General features: G+C 33.9%; 1 long non-coding RNA gene and 1 other non-coding gene across 2 annotated transcripts; both read right to left on the bottom strand.

Annotated features, from left to right (window-relative positions):
- Positions 1-1,006: 1,006 nt before the first annotated feature.
- Positions 1,007-1,126, bottom strand: LOC139777426 (5S ribosomal RNA). Its single transcript, XR_011719355.1, has one exon. It is a non-coding gene; the product is annotated as a 5S ribosomal RNA (ribosomal RNA).
- A 2,836-nt stretch (positions 1,127-3,962) lies between these two features.
- LOC139777407 (uncharacterized) lies at positions 3,963-6,261 on the bottom strand. Its single transcript, XR_011719350.1, has 4 exons — positions 5,910-6,261; positions 5,098-5,182; positions 4,244-4,444; positions 3,963-4,011 (listed from the first exon to the last, which is right to left on the bottom strand). It is a non-coding gene; the product is annotated as an uncharacterized lncRNA (long non-coding RNA).
- Between the last annotated feature and the right edge of the window lie 617 nt (positions 6,262-6,878).

The following is a 6,878-nucleotide window of genomic DNA, read 5'->3' as shown; positions in this document are numbered from 1 at the left end:
AATCGTAGCGACTTTGTTTTTTTTTTTTTTAATTGAAGTGGAAGATTTGAATTTTATGACGACACAAACGGCGTCCCCGAAAGAAATTTTTCCACGTCCGTGCATTCCGTTAAACTTTGCAATTTTCAATATGTCAAACATGCCCTCGGATTTCAGGGGTTACAGGGGTAGGGGTGCATCGCATGCAAAAAAATCTAGGTACATTCTTAAAGTAGAGACTTCAAGGTTCAATTTGAGAAAAAAATCATTCGTCTACGATAATATTTAGCGAAGTGATCGGCAGTCAAAATTGGCCAATTTTTGGCAAATTTTTTTCTATGTCATAATTTTTTTGAGCAGTGTATATTTAGCTTCCTATTTTCAAAGACTATATAACAAATATTAGTGATTAATTGTTATTTTGATATCTAATGGTCTAGTTTACACCGACCGTTTGATACGCGTACTATATTCGTATCAAATCTCGATTTACACCGGTATAACCCGAGATTTAATACGGATTTGATACAGATATAGTACTTGGTACGCGTACTAAACGATCGGTGTGGGCCATTAACTCTAAATCTGAAATGTAAAATCCAGAATGTAACAAAAAATCCACTCTTAAAAAAGCCATGTAAGAGGTTTTATTGGGTCTGTTTTCTATTGTTGAACTGGCTGCACTAGTTCAGAGTTTATCTTCTTTACTCCACATTGAAAGGAAAAAGATAAACTCTGCAAAAGATAAACTAGTGCAGCCAGTTCAGCAGCAGAAAACAGACTCATTGTTGACGCTTTTCCGCGATGCGATTGGTTCTCTCACTACGCTTACTTCGTAAGCATCTGTCATCGCATATTTTGACAGTTTTATGTATCAAGGGGTTAATAATGTAATATAATTGTATATAATATCATTACAGATGTATATAAATAATATATAATAGTATATAATAATATAATATTAAAGCCAAATAGCGCGCGCGTTTGTGTAATAATAAAAATGCAAAAAAAATGCAAAAAAATTTGATGGTAACATCACACGGTGTTCCCAAGCGGTCACCCATCCAAGTACTAACCGTGCTCAACGTTGCTTGACTTCAGTGATCGGACGAGAACTGGTACTTTACAACGTGATATGAACGTTACCCTGATATGTAAGTTATCCGTAATCAATTTTATATTATTGATTCTGTTCCAAAATTTTACTTTTTTTAATATAGCAATAAATATCATAAAAATCGTTAACTGATTAATCAATACGTACAATCAGAAAGCCATTTAATACTTATTTTCATCTATGTATTTTTATCTAATTAATAGTAATTTTGTGTATTTTGTGCACGATTTTAATTATAAAAACTTGTGAATGCAAATATCGTACACGTGCAATACTTTTCACGCAAGAATTCAACGATATAAGGATGAAAAGGCACGCAAGTTCTAATCGCATCGGTCAAAAGCTTGGAAATGTGACTCATGCTGCACTCTAGAACAGATCTCCTCAACTCGCTTCCATCAGGAAGTAATACCTATTGAGCACGATGGTGGATAATGTGTACCAAACGATAATTTGTTCATAAAACCAGAGAGAATTCTAAGGCTGGCATTCATAGTCAGATCTTATACATAAGATCGTCTTAAGTTCACCTTTAGATACTCCGTAGCCAATGAAACGAGTCGTACAGCATCTAAAGATAAACTTAAGACGATTTTAAATATAAGATCCGACTATGAATACCGGCCTAAGAATGGACGTGCTCAGTTTTAGACATTTAGATGGAGCTTGGTCCACTGGCGCCTTTATGTATGCAAAACGTGCATACTAAACTATAGGCAGCCACATATATTTTCGGCAGTTAACATACTATATCCACGATTCTGTTCCATGCATGTGCACGATTGTTTGGTTCTATTCCGTGCTATGTCCATAAAGTGTAATAATGCAATATAAAAATAATAACTAAAAATTGTAATAATTTAAGCTTGAAAAAAAGGTAAGAAGAAGTGTCAAATGTATATTTTATTTTAATGTTTCTATGTAAAACATATATACTAAAAAACTTGCAATAGAGAAAACCAAATAATATAATGCTATTGCTTAAAAATTTATGACAAAAAGATGTATAAGTAGTTCTAACTTTTTATTTCGTTATGACCGGTTATAATTACGACAGAAACCTTGATTAAGTTGGAAATTGTCTGCATAAACTATATATTTTTAATTTAAAAATTTAAATAAAGTTTAATTCAGCAAAAACGGAGCAACTTGTAGAACCACCCCCGCCAATTACAATTGGCGATCCTCTTTTCTTTACGTTTTATATTTCTTAAATTATTTATTTTTTTACATACAATCTAATTTGATATCTAAATATCCATATAAAATTATTAAATGCCATATAACCAATCGTGGAATGCATATATGCATATGTATAATAATTATATAAGTATAATATAATATGTTACAATGCACAATAAAGTATATACAATGCAAAATATATAATAAAAATTGCATATATACATATAAATATATTCTATCCATCTATATAATTCTATCCATTATTCTTTAAAACTAAACTAATAATATTTTTAAAATAATGATCAACAACAACTTACACGAAAATTATTTAGTATCTGACGATTTAATATTTAATATGTCAAATTTTTAAACTTATACTTTGCAATCTTATCAATCAAGTAAACGATTTGCTTAGTTCATATAAATGCGATCGATAAATTGACTATGATAAATATGCGATTCTGGGACGCAGAGTCTGATTTGATTTCGTATCTTTGACCTATGCACTTTATATTTGTAATTAGTATAAATACGACATCTTCCGATAACCACGACGAAAATTCTAAACAACATTTACTCGCAAATAACGATATCAGCAAGATGAAAGCCTTCGAGCTCTGCATCTGCGCTTTAGCGTGTATTGTAAGTCATTTTCTCTACCTTGCCTCAACCTACCTTGATCTTCGTTCTTCTGGCCAGAGTGCCTCACCTGGCCGTATCCTGGCTTCATATAGCCAGAGATCGGTAGCAAGAAGAAATACTTCTTCTTCTGCCGGCTAATCATCGCCGGCAATAAGCGTAAGATTGTACGCTTTTGTACGATGCGCGAAACACGAACGCGTTACGAAGAGGCCATCACATTAATTAAAGCAATTAAATACGATATTAACAATTAACAATAACAATAATAATTTTATTATTATATAAATTAATTTTGCATTTATTCTTTACACGCGTTTATTTATAGCAATTAAAATATATATCTAGTAATTAAAATAGATGTCCGATTGGAAATAAATATAAATTTGACAGTTTTGATCGCGATTATGATATTAAATTTTTGAATATATTATAACTTTAATTTTATATTATAACTTTATCATGTACTTTATAATATGAACAATAAAATTTAAATTTAAACATAAATGAATAAAAATTGCTAGACGCGCCATTCGATAGAATCTAAGGCCCATATGCATATTTCGATTCGAACGATTCGTTGCTGAATCTCACCTCAGAAGCAGAGATGAGATTTTCAGATGAATGACGTAAGATCCGGAAGGGATAATAAATTTCCCACACAATTGAAATTGATAAAAATGTCTTTGCATTTTGTAAATTATTAAAATTATAATATTTTGTCGTATAGTATATTATTTTAAAATCATTTTTCAGTAATGTAAAACTGATCGATTCTAAAATAATTATCTCTAGATAATTAACTAGAAAAAAATCTTCTATTTCATAACAATAAATATATATACATATATCGGATCTCACGTCATATTACTTTAACTGGTAAAATCCAGTTATCAATTACCTCAATAGATATATGTTAATTTATTACTCACCGACCCCGAGCCGCAACAGCGGAATTATATCTGCCACGTAGATAGGTTGATTCTGTAATAAACAAATATAAAATTCGGTAATAAACAAATTCTGTAATAAACAAATATAAAATTCTCGGGTTGTCAGCTCCCTCGATGCAACACTTTGGGCGTCGTTATCTCCTGAAGCATATATAAATAAACGATTTGATATTAAATAATTTTTACACATTAAACTTCTTATTCATCATTCAATTACACATTTATTTAAATAATTATACATTTTCGGAAAAAGATCTTTACAAAAATAATTTCTTATAAAATTTCAAATTATTTCTTTCTTTCTTTCTAATTATTATTTCAAAATCACGATGAAATAAAACAGATTCAAGTATAAGCAAAAAATAATATTTACCACAATGTTGTTTTGCCGGCGCCTGACGCCTCTCCTAGGCCGCCTCCTCCCTCCTCCTCTCGGGTTCTTCCATCTAAACCCTTTTTTTTCACACAACAGCGTATATGTCTGTCCGATACCTCTCTTAGGCCTCCTCATCCTCCTCTCGGGTTTTTCCATCCCTTTTTTTCACACAACAGTGTATATGTTTACAAGATTGATCTGTAACATATAAAAATATTCAAATAAAAATAATGTCTAAAATGAATATCCTGATATCCTAATCTTAATACAATTTGAACTATTATAAATTTTAATTATTTAGAAATATTTAGAAATATTGTATATATATTAACAAGTAATATTTTATATACATTTATTAATATTAATCAAGTCATAAATAATTTATTAAATATTTTAAAAAATCTTAAAATATAAGCTAAAATATTTCAATAACATAAAATACTTTAACAATAAATAAGTGGAATAAGTAAGTCCGTTTGTTCTTTTTTGAAGGACTTCCAGAACTGCAACTGGTGCAATAAGTTAGACTGAGACAAGTATATTTTGTTTCACTCTAACTTATTGCACTAGTGTGCATCAGTTCAGGAAGTTCTTCGAAAAAGAACAAACGGAGTGGAATACGACCGTATGAGACATACAGTCGTCAACATCAAATTACGGAAAGGCTGGTTAAAATATTTTTTTTATTATACAATGTATTAGACATTCATTACACTATTACATAGAGTGATCTGAAAACGATGATAAACTGCGCAAATAAATAATTATTTCTGAAATGTAAATAAATAATTATTTCTGAAATGAATAAATAATTAATTTCTGAATTAATAAATAGATTATGAAATGCTTACCTTATCTGTTACACCTGGCCGCCTCCTCGGCTCCTCCTCTTCTCTTCTTTCTTCGTTGCTATTTCTTCGCACTTACATCTGTTTCCTAAAACAAACAAAATATTGATTACAATTAATCGATTACAAGCAATCACTATAGAATACAATAATCGCGGCTCTGCATGCTATACTTTCTACGATACTCTCGAAATTAATCACATGCGACGCGTACTTAATCATATTGCAACAGCGGAGGAATAAGAGAAAAAATTATAGCACGTTCGATATCAGATTTTATTTCACAAATAAAAATCAACGCATCGAAATGCATCAATGAAACGCGCGGCGTCGCTATAGATTGATTCGCGCGACAGATCTTTGGCCGAACAAGACTTTCGAAATATGCGTTCAAACGGATTATCAATATCCGAGCGCCGAATCTATACTTCTCGCGATAGGTACCTCATTAAATATTAAATGCAAAGTTAATTTACATAACGTCTCGCACCGAAAGCGACGCGGCGCGGCGGCGTCACTACGCGCCCCGCTCTTAACTTCGCGAATTATGCATTTCTCGCACTTCGAGTAGGAAATACTATATACGCTTGCCTTTTACTACAATTATTATTTTGCCTCCTAACGAGAATCAGCGTATTGATATTCTTGGCAGATATCCGCGATTTCGCGATCGCACGACGCGCCTTCGGCCGAACAAGTACCGCGAATATATACGTATTTTCAAGAACTATACCAATATCGGAGCGTGAAATGTGTGCTACGCGATAGATGGTACAGTAAATAACGAACGCAAGGTTAATATAGTTTATTCTTACCAGTTAAACGAGTCGCGACGTCACTCGTCCCGTAGCCGATCCGTCCCGTGTCCGGACTGTCCGGAAACGAAGGGAGACCGCGGCGTAATCAACATGGCGGATCGAGGCGCGCTTCGTTTCCCGCGCGGTCAACTTCACGCGACAAGATCGACGCGCCGCGCCGTCGCGCTACGCGTCTGTTCTTAACTTGACGCGATTAAGGGCCAAAGCACATAACATGGCGCGGCGTAGCGATATACGACGGTCGTAGTCCCCGACCTGACAGATCAGGATACGCCAAAGTTTGTACGTTACTTAATTACGTCCACGACTACGACTGTCATATGTGCTTTGGCCCTATGCATTTTCCGCGGTACTTCCAGTAGCAAGTACTGTATGCTCGCCTTTACGATCGTCAAGTATTAACAAGTATTCTTCTCTTTACAAATTACTTTAATTGTGCAACGCAGATATATTACTTAATTACTTGTTTCCTTGCCTTCTATTTGATGATGCGAAATTTACGCTCGAACGAAAAATGCGTACTATACAATCTCGCGAAATTACGGATCCGCCCGACACTCGTCGACGTTCCACGACGGATGTATCAGGAAATCGCGAATGAGAACTCGCGTGAATTGCGCGGTCAACTTCGCGCGCTCAGGAGCAGCTATACTGCCGCGGCGATGCTACACCTGTTGCTCCCAACTGCACTTTCGCGGACTTTTCACATTTCGGGTGCGTTCGCGGAACGCACTATTAGCGCTAAGAATAAACGTTCGCGCGACAGATTTTGTTCTAAATGCATCTAGAACAAAACCAAAGTGCAAAGCTTCGCATGACCATTATATTATTTGCCAATTAATTATATGCACAATCGTGTAAAATACATTCGAAAGAAAGAGGAGCCATGCATCGGATGTAAATCGTTTTCCTACATGCAAGCGCTTGTAAAAAATTATCGCATAAAGCGCTAAATATTTCGAGAAC

The sequence above is a fragment of the Temnothorax nylanderi genome, unplaced genomic scaffold (assembly GCF_030848795.1).
Source record: "Temnothorax nylanderi isolate EJ_2023f unplaced genomic scaffold, tnyl_v1.0 TNYL_tig0147_pilon, whole genome shotgun sequence".
Lineage (NCBI taxonomy): Eukaryota > Metazoa > Arthropoda > Insecta > Hymenoptera > Formicidae > Temnothorax > Temnothorax nylanderi.
The sequence above is the reverse complement of the archived record's forward strand: the minus strand, read 5'-3'. Positions and strand labels throughout refer to the sequence as shown.